Here is a 16,997-nt window from a genome sequence, read left to right on the forward strand (position 1 = left end):
AGGGTAAACATCGGGTTACTAAGCGCGGCCCTGCGCTTAGTTACCCGATGTTTACCCTGGTTACCGGCATCGTTGGTCGCTGGAGAGCTGTCTGTGTGACAGCTCTCCAGCGACCAAACAGCGACGCTGCAGCGATCCGGATCGTTGTCGGTATCGCTGCAGCGTCGCTTAATGTGAAGGGGCCTTTAGGTTCTGCACTTCCAGGATACAGCAGCCCTCATGATAAAAGGTGGAGGCAACAAACACGCAAAATACTGATGAATAACCACTCACAGGCCGGCGTCACACACAGCGTATGAAAATACGGTCCGTATATTACGGCCGTAATACGCTGAAAAGTCCCGAAAATAGTGGTCCGTAGCTCCTCCGTAGGCAGGGTGTGTCACCGTTTTTTGCGCATGGCATCCTCCGTAGGTAATCCGTATGGCAGCCGTAATGCGTGTTTTTATCGCAGGCTTGCAAAACCGACATACGGCTATACAAGGGATCCATGTGTAAAAAAAAACAAAAAACCCATATATACTGTCTATATATATATATATATATATATATATGTCAGTAGACACATATATGTATATATATATTAATATTTCATCCAGCGCAATATAGCAGAAAGCCGGTAATTCAATTACCGGCTTTTGCTTTCTCCTTCCTAAAACCCGACATGATATGAGACCTGATTTACATACAGTAAACCATCTCATTTCCCCATTTTGTTTTGCATATTCCACACTACTAATGTTAGTAGTGTGTCTATGCAAAATTTGGCCGTTCTAGCTAGTAAATTAAGGGGTTAAATGGCGGAAAAAATTGGCGTGGGCTCCCGCACAATTTTCTCTGCCAGAGTGGTAAAGCCAGTGACTGAGGGCAGATATTAATAGCCTGGAGAGGGTCCATGGTTATTGGCCCCCCCTGGCTAAAAACACCTGCCCCCAGCCACCCCAGAAAAGGCACATCTGGAAGATGCGCCTATTCTGGCACTTGGCCACTCTCTTCCCATTCCCGTGTAGCGGTGGGATATGGGGTAATGAAGGGTTAATGTCACCTTGCTATTGTAAGGTGACATTAAGCCTAATTAATAATGGAGAGGCGTCAATTATGACACCTATCCATTATTAATCCAATACTAGTAAAGGGTTAAAAAAAAACCACACACATTATTAAAAATTAATTTAATGAAAAAAACACAAAGGTTGTTGTATTAATTTATTCTACTCTCAATCCACTCACTGAAGACCCTCGATCTGTAAATAAAAAAATAAAAAATAAACCAAGAATATACATACCTTCCGAGGATCTGTAAGGTCCAACGATGTAAATCCATCTGAAGGGGTTAAAATATTTTGCAGGCAGGAGTTCTGCTAATGCAGCGCTACTCCTGCCTGCAAAATCCCAGCGAATGAAGGTAAAGTAGGTCACTGACCTATATTTAGCTTCATTTGCGGTGAGGAGCCCTCTGCTGGCTGTTCCTAGATCGTGGGAACTTTCCTAGAAAGCTCCCTGGCTCGAGTTCATATGAGGACAACCAGCAGAGGGCGCCCTCTTATGATCTCGAGCCAGGGAGCTTTCTAGGAAAGTTCCCACGATCTAGGAACAGCCAGCAGAGGGCGCCTCACCGCAAATGAAGCTAAATCTAGGTCATTGACTGTTATGACCTGGTGGTCAGGACAATAATGGACCTGGTGGTTAAGAGCACACGGAATGACCTGATAGTTTCTGATATTAAAGGATGAGCTCTGGGACATGGGAACTCTGCTGACCGCAATCCCTAATCCTATCAAACACACTAGAAATAGCCGTGGATTGCGCCTAACGCTCCCTATGCAACTCGGCACAGCCTAAGGAACTAGCTAGCCCTGAAGATAGAAAAATTAAGCCTACCTTGCCTCAGAGAAATTCCCCAAAGGCAAAGGCAGCCCCCCACATATAATGACTGTGAGTAAAGATGAAAATACAAACACAGAGATGAAATAGATTTAGCAAAGTGAGGCCCGACTTACTGAACAGACCGAGGATAGGAAAGGTTACTTTGCGGTCAGCACAAAAAACTACAAAAAGACCACGCAGAGGGCGCAAAAAGACCCTCCGCACCGACTCACGGTGCGGAGGCGCTCCCTCTGCGTCCCAGAGCTTCCAGCAAGCAAGACAACAATAAAAATAGCGAGCTGGACAGAAAAATAGCAAACCAAAGAAATACAAGCTGGAACTTAGCTTCTGCTGGGAAGACAGGTCACAAGAACGATCCAGGAGTGAACTAGACCAATACTGGAACATTGACAGGTGGCATGGAGCAATGATCTAAGTGGAGTTAAATAGAGCAGCCAGCTAACGAATTAACCTCGTCACCTGTGGAAGGAAACTCAGAAGCAGCAGCTCCACTCACAACCACCAGAGGAAGCCCATGGACAGAACCAGCCGAAGTACCATTCATGACCACAGGAGGGAGCTTGACAACAGAATTCACAACAATTGACCTACTTTACCTTCATTCGGTGGGGCTTTGCAGGCAGGAGTAGCGCTGCATTAACAGAACTCCTGCCTGCAAAATATTTTAACCCCTTCAGATGGATTTACATCGTTGGACCTTACAGATCCTCGGAAGGTATGTATATTCTTGGTTTAATATTTTTTTTTTATTTACAGATCGAGGGTCTTCAGTGAGTGGATTGAGAGTAGAATAAATTAATACAACAACCTTTGTGTTTTTTTCATTAAATTAATTTTTAATAATGTGTGTGTGTTTTTTTTTTTTTTTAACCCTTTACTAGTATTGGATTAATAATGGATAGGTGTCATAATTGATGCCTCTCCATTATTAATTTGGCTTAATGTCACCTTACAATAGCAAGGTGACATTAACCCTTCATTACCCCATATCCCACCGCTACACGGGAATGGGAAGAGAGTGGCCAAGTGCCAGAATAGGCGCATCTTCCAGATGTGCCTTTTCTGGGGTGGCTGGGGGCAGATGTTTTTAGCCAGGGGGGCCAATAACCATGGACCCTCTCCAGGCTATTAATATCTGCCCTCAGTCACTGGCTTTACCATTCTGGCGGAGAAAATTGTGCGGGAGCCCACGCCAATTTTTTCCGCCATTTAACCCCTTAATTTACTAGCTAGAACAGCCAAATTTTGCATATACACACTACTAACATTAGTAGTGTGGAACATGCAAAAAAATGGTGATATGAGATGGTTTACTGTATGTAAACCAGGTCTCATATCATGTCGGGTTTTAGGAAGGAGAAAGCAAAAGCCGGTAAATGAATTAACGGCTTTCTGCTATATCGCGCTGGATGAAATATTAATATATATACATATATGTGTCTCACTGACATATATATATATATATATATATATATATACCTATTCTATGTGTACACATTTATTCTACCTATTCTACTGTAAGCTGTCAGTGTAATTTGACTGTACACCGCACTGAATTACCGGCTTTTCTCTCTAACACCGCTGCGTATTTCTCGAAAGTCACACTGCTGGTCCGTGTGTAATCCGTATTTTTGGGGCTTCCATAGACTTTCATTGGCGTTTTTTTTGCGCAATACGGTGACAAACGCAGCATGCTGCGATTTTCTACAGCCGTACAAAGCCGTATAATACTGATCAGTAAAATACGGCAGATAGGAGCAGGGGCATAGAGAATAATTGGGACGTTTGTTAGGCGTGTTTTACGGACGTATTTTATGCGCTCATACGTCCGTAAAACTCGCTAGTGTGACGCCGGCCTTAGACACTGAGGTCAAATACTGATAGTGTGACATGGCCAAATACTGAGGTAAAATACTTACCAAATACTGATAGTGTGAACGTGGCCAAATACTGAGGTAAAATACTCACCAAATACTGATAGTGTGAACGTGGCCAAATACTGAGGTAAAACACTCACCAAATACTGATAGTGTGAACGTGGCCAAATACTGAGGTAAAATACTGACCCTGTAAACGTGGTCTTAGGCTGGTGTCACACTAGCAGTATTTGGTCAGTATTTTACATCAGTATTTGTAAGCCAAAACCAGGAGTGGAACAATTAGAGGAAAAGTATAATAGAAACATATGCACCACTTCTGCATTTATCACCCACTCCTTGTTTTGGGTTACAAATACTGATGTAAAATACTGACCAAATAATGCTAGTGTGACGGCAGCCTTAGAAGTGAACACAGATAAGGCTTATATAAGGCGCCAATCACACAGAAGTAATGCACAATGATGGTTTACAGCCTATTAATGATGCCAATATTAGGTTAGGTGCGCTGCCCAGCACTTTTAGGGTATGTGCACACGTCAGGATTTCTTGTAGAAATTTCCTGACAAAAACCGGACATTTCTGCCAGAAATCCGCATGCGTTTTCTTCGCGTTTTTATGCATTTTTGATGCATTTTTGCGCCTTTTTTTCCGTTTTTCCAATGCATTAGAGGGAAAAACGCAAAAAATCCGCAAAATTAATGAACATGCTGCCTTTTTTACCACGATGCGTTTTTTTTTCACGGATAAAAACGCATCATATGCACAAAAATTGTAGAATGCATTCTAAATGATAGGATGCATATGTTTGCATTTTTAATGCGTTTTTATCACGAAAAAAACATAAAAAACCAGAATGTGTGCACATACCCTTATAGGTGCACCCCACAAGGACCCTAGTTTACAAGACAAACATTGATGGGTTTGGCTGCAGTCTGCATAAAAATGTAAAAATGTACAGTAAAATATACAGTATATAACTAGCTATTGAACCTGTTCTACGCCCGGGTGGCGAGCATTTATATTGGTATATGGTCTCCATCCTGGTATGTGCTGCTCCATCCTGCGTCCCCATCCTGTCATGTGCTGCTCCATCCTGCGTCCCCATCCTGTCATGTGCTGCTCCATCCTGCGTCCCCATCCTGTCATGTGCTGCACCCATCCTGCGCCTCCATTCTGTCATGTGCTGCTCCCATCCTGCGCCCCCATCCTGTTATGTACTGCTCCCATCCTGCGCCCCCATCCTGTCATGTGCTGCTCCCATCCTGCGCCCCCATTCTGACATGTGCTGCTCCCATCCTGCGCCCCCATTCTGACATGTGCTGCACCCATCCTGCGCCTCCATTTTGTCATTTGCTGCTCCCATCCTGCGCCCCCATCCTGTCATGCGCTGCTCCCATCTTGCGCCCCCATTCTGACATGTGCTGCACCCATCCTGCGCCCCCATTCTGACATGTGCTGCACCCATCCTGCGCCTCCATTCTGACATGGCCCCCATAAGATGCTCCATAGTATATGCCCCCGTACACTGCTCCATTATGGGTGATAGCCCCATAAGATGCTCCATAGTATATGCCCCCGTACACTGCTCCATTATGGGTGATAGCCCCATAAGATGCTCCATAGTATATGCCCCCGTACACTGCTCCATTATGGTTGATGACCCCCATAAGATGCTCCATATTATATGCCCCCGTACACTGCTCCATTATGGTTAATGGCCCCCATAAGATGCTCCATAGTATATGCCCCCGTACACTGCTCCATTATGGTTGATGGCCCTTATAAGATGCTCCATAGTATATGCCCCCGTACACTGCTCCATTATGGTTGATGGCCCCCATAAGATTCTCCATAGTGTATGCCCCCGTACACTGCTCCATTATGGTTGATGGCCCCCATAAGATTCTCCATAGTGTATGCCCCCGTACACTGCTCCATTATGGTTGATGGCCCCCATAAGATGCTCCATAGTATATGCCCCCGTACACTGCTCCATAAAGGTTTATGGCCCCTATAAGATGCTCCATAGTATATGCCCCCGTACACTGCTCCATTATGTTTGATGGCCTCATAAGATGCTCCATAGTATATGCCCCCGTACACTGCTCCATTATGGTTGATGGCCCCCATAAGATGCTCCATTGTATATGCCCCGTACACTACTCCATTATGATTGATGGCCCCCATAAGATGCTCCATTGTATATGCCCCGTATGCTGCTGCGATATATAAAAAAAAAAATACCATACTCAGCTATCGTCGCTGGGCGCCGAGTGCTGGGGGGCCTGAGCAGGCGGGGACACCGGCGCGCTGTGAGGGTCAGGTGCCGGTATCGCCGCTAGCTCAGGCCCCCCAGCACTTGCTATAGTCACCTGACTGTTTAGTCAGAGGACGGCGCCCATTAAGCGCGTCATCGCGCCCTCTGAACTGTGAACGTCACAGGCAGAGGACCCGGAACACGGTCCCACACGCAGCGCTGGAACGGGACAGGTGAATATACTTACCCTCCTGGCGCGTCCACGGTCCCTGCCTCTCCGTTGGAGATCGCAGTGTGCGTTCGGTGTTTACGCATACCGCGATCTCCTGGGAGCGTCACTCTGTGAGGCCCAGACTGCGCCGGCGCTTGCGCAGTCTATAAAGGCTTCGGACAGAGTGACGCTCCCAGCGTTATATTATAGATATGTATGTGATATTGACAATATAGAAAAAGAAGCAGCATCCATTCCAGGTGAAAGGTATATGAAAAGGAGTCTTTATTCCGCCAACATCATACAACGTTTCGGCCAGGATATGGCCTTTGTCAAGTACTTTTCACCTGGAATGGATGCAGCTTCTTTTTCTATATTGTGAGTATCAGTCCAGTGGATCCATGGACGTTGGAGCGCGCATCTTGGCTGACTGAGTGCTGCTGGTTGCCGTTTTTTTCTACATGTATGTGATATTGGTCGATATTTTGGTTAAAATATGCAACCGACCCGCGTCAAGGGTCCTCATTGTCTTTTGAAACCTGACACTAAAAATCAAAAGGACACAAACTTTTCAATTGCAATTCTGATACTAGGCGACTGCCCCCTCCGTGAGTTGCAGGTGAGTGGTTGCTTCATCAGTATTTTGCACCTGTGATAAATCAGCCTTTATCAGGGGGGGCTGCCGCATCCTGTAGTGCTTAGTTTTCTGATCTGTGTTGGTGAGTAGTTGCTTTTTTTTTATTTTATCTGCGATGGGGGTGGTGGAATTTAGCTGATCATGACATACATGGGAGGGCCCAGTTTTTGTTCTTATCTGATGCTTCCCTGCAGCGTTGGACTGGAGCACCTTGGGCCCATCAGAGATAATCATTCTTGGGGCCCACTATGTAGCTACATAGAAATAAATACAAGAGCCCCAATTGTGCGGTAAAACATGCTAATATCAGGGTGTAATATAAGGTAGTACACATCTTAATTACGTAGCAGGGGTTGGGGCAGCCCCCTCATAGAATATAATGCAGCCCTCATATAGTATAATGTAGCCCCCCTCATTGCCCTTTCCACCACCTCCATCATTGCCTTCTCACCCACCACCCCATCATTGCCCTTTCCACCACCTCCATAATTGCCTTCTCTCCCCTACCCCCATCATTGCCCTTTCCACCTCCTCTATTAATGCTTTCTCCCCCATCATTGCCTTTTCCACCACCTCCATGATTGCCTTCTCCCCCACCATGCCATCATTGTCCTTTCCACCTCCTTTATCATTGCTTTCTCTCCCACCACTCCCCTCATTGCCCTCTCCATCTCCTCCATCATTGCCTTCTTCCCCACCACCTCTATCATTGCCTTCTCCCCCACCACCCCCATCATTGCTCTTTTCACCACCTCTATGAGGTGTCAGTGCCTGGGCCCACCGGAGAATCCTCCAATTCTCCGGTGGGCCAGTCCGACCCTGCTTCCCTGAGTATTCAGTGTTTGTCTTTTCTTAAATCTCCCATATGTTTCAGAGATCTGGGACTCTTTAGTGCTAATTTTTATTGTTGTCGGTGTTTGTGAGGTGGAGTGATGCTCATGTGGTAATAAGGCAGTGCAGCCTACTGCCAAGCCCCCTTGGAAAAAGCAGGCTTGGCAGTAGTGGGACTTGGTGTGACCCAGTACTGGACAGAGGTGGTAGGTGAAAATATTAATACACACATTAAAAAAGCTAGTTGGTGTGTTTCTTTAAGCTGTCCTAAAATTTTCAAGCTCTGTGTCCCATTTCTGGGAATTAACCATTCCTGCCAGTCAGGAAGTATCTACATCTCTTGGTAAATGTGGCACGCTGCCTGTATGACTGATCTTGCTTTAATCTCATCCAGAAATCTAATCGTCACAGTGACCTTCTATTCTAGTACCCGCTCCTTCCCTATCTCCAGTTCTAAATGGTCTAATGCTTCTCCTTGTGGCGCGACATGTTTGTATATAAGGAGACTTAAAGGCCATACAATACTCCTGGGAAACTAAATATGTAAATTGCTTCTTCAGAGAGGAAGAGGACTGAACTCTAGTGCCACCTATTGGAAGTAGCATTATCGACCCTTTAACGACCCTTGTCACATGTCTTGGGATAAGAGCCAAGCCAGAATCTCCACTTGCAGACGTGTTTCACGCCGTTGCTCCACTTTAGTGCAAAGCATGAGATCTGATTTGGGTGTATGAGGTCACAACTTGTGCTACACTAGGCGGCACTTAGCGGAGGTCTGGTAGGCGAGACCCCAAGAGTGCAGGTGTGTGTGTGGGCATTCCCAAGCCATGCACAAATGAAAGGGATCGTCCACCTTCTCAGACATAATTTTTTTTTTTTTAGTTCCTCTCAGATCTGACCCCTGACCTGATCAAAGTTGAATGTGGAAAGAAACCGCCTGTAAAAGCAAATGGTGCAAAAATATGTTGGGCCCCCCAACTCCATGCATGTAAGATTTGTCCTAGATGTGCACAACCCCTTTATCTCCCATCCAGCCAATTAAAGAACCCTACATGATGCACAAAAAAAACGCCACCAGGATCCTCGCACATCCGGGCGAATACTGACTGCGAGACAATCGTCGGTGCAGTGTCGCTTTAAGCGGTTTGTTTGGGGCCGAGCTACGCGCCCAGTGCAGCATGTAGCCCCGCCCACAATCCAGACAGATGACAGTCTCAGGTAGAAGTCCCGACGCGTTAAGCCCCGCCCACCAGTGCCACACCCACCCTAGCGTCTTCTGCCTTTGGCTGAGGATCTGCACAGCTGCGTTTACACGAGAAGGGGCGTGTCTGCGCGTTCACGCTTGTCCTATCGGTGGGTGTGTCTCCGTGCGTGAGCGTTCTCGTGACCGTGACGTTCCCCTCTCCTGCTATAGGCCTTCCCGACGTGCCCGCGCTTCCGCCATGTTGTTGTGGTTGTGAAGAGGAAGGAAGAACCCGGAGCTCGGACTGACAGCAAACGACAACGGGGAGGGGGGGGCGAGACAGCTGACACCGGGACTTCATCCTGCAGAGCCGCACGGTAACGTCACAGGTCGCTGGTGGCGTGTCATGGCCGCCTGTACATGTGAGACCTGCTACCTGTGTAGTCTCCCTGTTTCCCGCTATGGCCAGTGTGGTGTGCAGCCCCGTCACTGAGGGCATGTTAATTCCTCCGGAGTCTCCGCTGGTCTGTGAGGATCTTTCTCCCCGCTCACTGAGTGTGCTCCTGTTGGCTCGCTGCTGGCTTCCAGCAGGGTGTGTGCACTGCCTCGGTGCTGTCGGCTCATGCTGTGTGTGTGGTGTTTGGTCAGTGCATACAGTGCAATAACCTGAGCAAATAGGGCTGCCGGGTTAACCCCTGCTGGCCTGGGCTATGTTTGTGCTCTCCATGTTCCTGTACATATTCCGGTTGGTGATGGGTGGGCTTGGAATCATCGCCGTGACCTCACGTGTAAGGGGGCACTTATTTACCACGTTCACACAGTGGGATACATCTGTGCAGATGTTGGTCCGCAGCGTCATCAGGTCTTCCCCAAAGACTGTCTGTTACCCCAGTGGGGCTCCAATGGGTCCATCTGTGGCTCTGCAGCCAGTGCGTGGGAGAAGACTGAGGGTCAGATTCCTTTCCCGAGGTTTCTGCACTTGTTAGATTCCAGATCTGGGAGAAGTGATGGCTCCTGCTTTGTAATTGGACAGGTCCACAGAATTGTAGTGACATCCCAGCTGTGGTCTCTGGCTACTAGCACCCATGTGAGGCGCATGGACCCGGCTGTATTGTCCCCAGCAGATGTTTATTTGGGACCGGATCCTGCCCAGTGTGGTCTTAGGCTATGTGCACATGTTGCGGATTTTACTGCGGGTCCGCAGCAGTTTCCCATGAGTTTATAGTACAATGTAAACCTATGGGAAACCGAAAATGCTGTGCCCATGCTGCGGAAAAAGCCATGCGGAAACGCAGCGGATTATTTTCCGCAGCATGTCAATTCTTTGTGCGGATTCTGCTGCAGTTCTCCATCTGCTCCAATAGAAAAATGCCGATGGAAAACCGCAGCAGAATCCGCAGTAAAAACCGCAGTGATTTTGCACTGCGAATTTATCAAATCCGCAGCGGATTTTTCTACGTGTGCACATAGCCTTAGACTCTCAGTGCACGGACTCGTTTGTGGATAGGTTGAGCACACCCATGCAATGTCTTTACAGCCTTTAAAAAGAGGAACTTAATGAATGGCCAGATCTTCTCATTGTATGCACGAATACTGCTGCCGCTGTATCGTTAGCCTGTAGTATCACTCACACTCCTGGCTTTCTACCAGCGCTACATAAACATAGCTGCCAGCTTCCTGGGGCCAGTTATACGTAGGTCTCTTTAAATCCACATGCTTTTAGTTCAGAAAGTAGTCATGTGACTGAGGTGAGATGCAAAATCCAAATTCCAGCGGGGTGAACCAGCACTCTCTGGCACATCTCCTTACTGTGTCATACTCTGTCAGGAATGTGCTCACTCTGCCACTCAGGAATTTTCCCAGCACCTGCATAGCCCCATTGTTCTGCTCCCAGAGCAGTCGCTAATGACCGCTACTTCCAGAAATGGGTCTTTGATAAAATGGATTAGGCAGCACTCTGCTGTCTTGTATTGGTGGTTGATTCAAAGGCAGGTTTGTACAAGCTGCAGGTCAGGTGCACAATGATGATGAATGAGGTTTTATGTCATAGGGCAGATAGTGAGGAGAGGCTCCACTATATACACAGCCACCCATAAATCTCAGGAGACCTGTCTGGCAGTCTCTGGACTGGCTGCATTGTATCCACCCATTTATAGTATACAGTACAAAGAGCAACGATGTAGAACAACCAGACAGCAACTACTGACAGTCCTGAAAGATGAGCTAACATTGCAGCCTGTTAGTGATTTGTATGTGTAGGGCTAAACCAATATGGCTAACAATATTAGATGACGGCTTCTGTGTGTTCTAGAGACAGTATTTTTACATTAGTTAAGTCGGGTGTGGAGTCAGTAAGCCCCAAACCGCCAACCCAATTTCCCTACTCTGACCCCACAGCACGGCTTCACTACTGAGCATGTACATAAAGTGTAGCACAGATTAATCTCCCCTAAACCTCTGACTCCACAGCACTGGTCACTACTGACCATGTGCATAAAGTGTAGCACAGGTTAATCTCCCCTAAACCTCTGACTCCACATCACTGGTCACTACTGAGCATGTACATAAAGTGCAGTACAGATTCATCTCACCTAAACCTTCGACTCCACAGCACTGGTCACTACTGAGCATGTACATAAAGTGCAGTACAGATTCATCTCACCTAAACCTCCGACACCACAGCACTGGTCACTACTGAGCATGTACATAAAGTGCAACACAGATTCATCTCACCTAAACCTCCAGCCCCCACAGCACTGGTCACTACTGAGCATGTACATAAAGTGCAGCACAGATTCATCTCACCTAAACCTCCGACTCCACAGCACTGGTCACTACTGATCATGTACATAAAGTGCAGCACAGATTCATCTCACCTAAACCTCTGACCCCACAGCACTGGTCACTACTGAGCATGTATATAAAGTGCAGCACAGATTCATCTCACCAATACCTCAGATTCCACAGCACTGGTCACTACTGATCATGTACAGGTCCTTCTCAAAAAATTAGCATATAGTGTTAAATTTCATTATTTACCATAATGTAATGATTACAATTAAACTTTCATATATTATAGATTCATTATCCACCAACTGAAATTTGTCAGGTCTTTTATTGTTTTAATACTGATGATTTTGGCATACAACTCCTGATAACCCAAAAAACCTGTCTCAATAAATTAGCATATTTCACCCATCCAATCAAATAAAAGTGTTTTTTAATAACAAACAAAAAAACCAACAAATAATAATGTTCAGTTATGCACTCAATACTTGGTCGGGAATCCTTTGGCAGAAATGACTGCTTCAATGCGGCGTGACATGGAGGCAATCAGCCTGTGACACTGCTGAGATGTTATGGAGGCCCAGGATGCTTCAATAGCGGCCTTAAGCTCATCCAGAGTGTTGGGTCTTGCGTCTCTCAACTTTCTCTTCACAATATCCCACAGATTCTCTATGGGGTTCAGGTCAGGAGAGTTGGCAGGCCAATTGAGCACAGTAATACCATGGTCAGTAAACCATTTACCAGTGGTTTTGGCACTGTGAGCAGGTGCCAGGTCGTGCTGAAAAATGAAATCTTCATCTCCATAAAGCATTTCAGCCGATGGAAGCATGAAGTGCTCCAAAATCTCCTGATAGCTAGCTGCATTGACCCTGCCCTTGATGAAACACAGTGGACCAACACCAGCAGCTGACATGGCACCCCACACCATCACTGACTGTGGGTACTTGACACTGGACTTCAGGCATTTTGGCATTTCCTTCTCCCCAGTCTTCCTCCAGACTCTGGCACCTTGATTTCCGAATGACATGCAAAATTTGCTTTCATCAGAAAAAAGTACTTGGGACCACTTAGCAACAGTCCAGTGCTGCTTCTCTGTAGCCCAGGTCAGGCGCCTCTGCCGCTGTTTATGGTTCAAAAGTGGCTTTACCTGGGGAATGCGGCACCTGTAGCCCATTTCCTGCACACGCCTGTGCACGGTGGCTCTGGATGTTTCCACACCAGACTCAGTCCACTGCTTCCTCAGGTTCCCCAAGGTCTGGAATCGGTCCTTCTCCACAATCTTCCTCAGGGTCCGGTCTCCTCTTCTCGTTGTACAGCGTTTTCTGCCACATTGTTTCCTTCCAACAGACTTACCATTGAGGTGCCTTGATACAGCACTCTGGGAACAGCCTATTTGTTGAGAAATTTCTTTCTGGGTCTTACCCTCTTGCTTGAGGGTGTCAATGATGGCCTTCTTGACATCTGTCAGGTCGCTAGTCTTACCCATGATGGGGGTTTTGAGTAATGAACCAGGCAGGGAGTTTATAAAAGCCTCAGGTATCTTTTGCATGTGTTTAGAGTTAATTAGTTGATTCAGAAGATTAGGGTAATAGGTCGTTTAGAGAACCTTTTCTTGATATGCTAATTTATTGAGACAGGTTTTTTGGGTTATCAGGAGTTGTATGCCAAAATCATCAGTATTAAAACAATAAAAGACCTGACAAATTTCAGTTGGTGGATAATGAATCTATAATATATGAAAGTTTAATTGTAATCATTACATTATGGTAACTAATGAAATTTAACACTATATGCTAATTTTTTGAGAAGGACCTGTACATAAAGTGCAGCACAGATTCATCTCACCTAAACCTCCGACCCCACAGCACTGGTCACTACTGAGCATGTACATAAACTGCAGCACAGATTCATCTCACCTAAACCTCCGACTCCACAGCACTGGTCACTACTGAGCATGTACATAAACTGCAGCACAGATTCATCTCTCCTAAATCTCAGACCCCACAGCACTGGTCACTACTGATCATGTACATAAAGTGCAGCACAGATTCATCTCTCCTAAACCTCCGACTCCACAGCACTGGTCACTACTGAGCATGTACATAAACTGCAGCACAGATTCATCTCTCCTAAATCTCAGACCCCACAGCACTGGTCACTACTGATCATGTACATAAAGTGCAGCACAGATTCATCTCACCTAAACCTCTGACCCCACAGCACTGGTCACTACTAAGCATGTACATAAAGTGCAACATAGATTCATCTCACCTAAACCTCTGACCCCACAGCACTGGTCACTACTGAGCATGTACATAAAGTGCGGCACAGATTCATCTCACCTAAACCTCCGACCCCACAGCACTGGTCACTACTGAGCATGTACATAAAGTGCAGCACAGATTCATCTCACCTAAACCTCCGACTCCACAGCACTGGTCACTACTGAGCATGTACATATAGTGCAGCACAGATTCATCTCCACTAAAAGCCGAGATCCTTAGACCAGGAACAGAACAGACATTTATAGGACATTTCATAACCTTCCAAAATTCTTATGAAAACATTTACAGCACATCCTGCACTGAACTACTGAATCCAATGGATTATATGTAGTCGAAGTTGGTCCATTTGATTCCAACTCCACCAAAATGGACTCCAACTTCAGAGCCCTGATCTGTGTGACAACAGAGTCTTCAATACAGAACTGGTGTCAATCTTTCAACTGTAACTTTGCTCTGTAAGTTCCACTCCTGGCATTGGCATACAAATACTGACGTGTGAATGAGGCTTTACAGGGGACTTGGTGTGTAGTCTGACATATTCCTTCTAACAATGAGGACTAAAGAATTACATGTCCCTATTAGTCACACAATGACAGTGGTGACTACAAATTGGGACGTCTGCAGACTGCTTGCTTACTTGTTATGAGTGTACGTGCCTGGACAACATCTTATCCGCCCATGCTCTGGTGTTATCAGAGCATCTGGGTGTGCTCATATTATGTTCAAGTCACTCTGGCTGCATTATTTGTGGCTTTTGGACAGCCTCAACACATAGGGATTCCCTAAAGGTACCGTCACACTAAGCGACGCTGCAGCGATACTGACAACGATGTCGATCGCTGCAGCGTCGCTGTTTGGTCGCTGGAGAGCTGTCACGCAGACAGCTCTCCAGCGACCAACGATCCCAAGGTCCCCGGTAACCAGGGTAAACATCGGGTTACTAAGCGCAGGGCCGCGCTTAGTAACCCGATATTTACCCTGGTTACCAGCGTAAACGTTAAAAAAAAAAAAAAACACTACATACTTACCTTCAGCATGCGATTTTTACCGCGATTTTGATGCGTTTTTGGTGCGTTTTTCGTGCGTTTTTTTCCAAATGCATAGAATTGCGGGAAAAACGCAGAATATCCACAAAAATAATGAACATGCTCATTTTTTTACCGCGATGCGTTTTTTTCGTGGAAAAAAACGCATCCATGTGCACAAAAACATACAGAATGCATTCTAAATGATAGAATGCATAATGTATGCGTTTTTAATGAGTTTTTATAGCGTTTTTAGCGCAAAAAAAGCGAAAAAACCTGTATGTGTGCACATAGCCTAATGCTTACCTAAGATTGGTAATTGTCTGCCCAAGGATTTTACACATTGCTGGACATGCAGCACGGTTATCCGTTCTTAATAAAGGCTAAGGTCACATGACAGTAAAATAATCTTAATGTTTTTATGCCAAAAATCAGTGTTTCCATCGGTCATCCCTTTGCTATCTGCTTTTATGCAGCAGTTGATCACTTTCTAGTCTAGTAAGTGTTGCCTATTGTCTGTTAGAACCTGCTGCTATACAAAAGATCTGTATGGGATAGATATTTCATTATTTTTTTTATTTTTGCATATCTATAGACATGGATAGACTAGCACATGCTTCTATCTTCTGACTCCATAAACATGTACACTTAAGGGTAAGTTTACACAGGGCTTTTTTGCTTTTTTATGCTAATTTTCCGCTGCTTTTTACAACACCAGAAAAATAGCAAAAAGGGCAGGAGATGCTTACCTGCCTAGGCCTCCAAACAAATGCACTATCAGGATGCAGTGGACCCATGTGGTTAAGATGGCAACACAGGTGCAGAAATACCGATGAGGCAGCCACTCCCAACCTACCAAATTAATGGAGGGGGTGGCTGCTTGGCATATGGCTGCACATTAGAGACTTGTATGTGGCGCTGTTCACACAATGGGAATGCACAGCATCCAGGTTCAGCCTATTAGTGACGCCCTTCTATTAGCTCAGGCGGGCTGCCCAGCGCTATTAAGATGCATCCCATGTGAACATACACCACAGTGTACAAGACAGAATGGGCCCAACTGCACCCCGAAAAAATGTAAAAAAATGTGAGGTATTAGTTTTATATTCTGGCCAAAATATGTAAGCTCGTAACCCAACGTCACGTTTTTTTAGATGTTTTTTTTGCAAAGCAAAAGCAGCCACCCCCTCCATTAATTTGGTAGGTTGAGAGTGGCTGCCTCATCGGTATTTCTGCACCTGTGTTGCCATCTTAACCACATGGGTCCACTGCATCCTGATAGTGCATTTGTTTGGAGGCCTAGGCAGGTAAGCATCTCCTGCCCTTTTTACCATTTTTCTGAATTTTTGGAGGATCTTTGAATCCTGTTTTTGTGCTAGCATTTTTACAACACCAGCAAAGCCTATGAGATTTCAGTAATCTCATGCACACACATTGGTTTTTTGTTTGATCAGTATTTTGTGCTTTGCTGCATTTTTTTGGCATAGAGCATGTCACTACTTTCAGCTTTTTTGCTATGTTTTTTTCACCCATTGACTTGAATGGTTGCTGGAAAAAACGCAGGTATCATTATTTGCTGTGTTTTGGCTGCTGAAAATCCAAGGACATTAGCATGGACAAAGAGAAAAAAAACGCACCTAAACCTGCGTTTTTGACGCAGCTTCTTTCCTGCCAAGAAGATCAGGTTTAGCTGCAGAAAAAAAATCAGCAAAAACGCCCTGTGTGAACTTACCCTTACCAAGCACAAGTGTTTTTGTTTTTTTTTTGTTTTTTTTTTCTTCCAGTTGGGAGAAAGAGCTAAGCAGCCAGACATGCCAATGTGATTTGTTTTGCAGGGTTAAAGGATGGGGGTAGAGTTTGACCACCATACATTCCAGATCAGTGTTTTCCAAACTTAAGTCCGGTGGCCCCCAACATGTCAGATTTTCAGGATTTCCTTAAGGTACCGTCACACTAAGCAACGCTGCAGCGATACCGACAACGATCCGGATCGCTGCAGCGTCGCTGTTTGGTC

At 45.8% G+C, this 16,997-nt stretch overlaps 1 protein-coding gene across 4 annotated transcripts in view; it reads left to right on the forward strand.

Moving 5' to 3' along the window:
- Positions 1-9,103: 9,103 nt before the first annotated feature.
- MTMR3 (myotubularin related protein 3) overlaps positions 9,104-16,997 on the forward strand; it is a 77,276-nt gene continuing 69,382 nt past the window's right edge. The window contains exon 1 of one of the 4 annotated variants that reach the window (XM_069760119.1): positions 9,104-9,263. The gene's annotated coding sequence lies outside the window, so the exon portion shown is untranslated. The remainder of the gene's footprint in view (positions 9,264-16,997) is intronic. The other 3 variants (XM_069760115.1, XM_069760111.1, XM_069760124.1) reach the window with 3 other exon arrangements.

Source organism: Ranitomeya imitator, chromosome 1, assembly GCF_032444005.1.
Source record: "Ranitomeya imitator isolate aRanImi1 chromosome 1, aRanImi1.pri, whole genome shotgun sequence".
Lineage (NCBI taxonomy): Eukaryota > Metazoa > Chordata > Amphibia > Anura > Dendrobatidae > Ranitomeya > Ranitomeya imitator.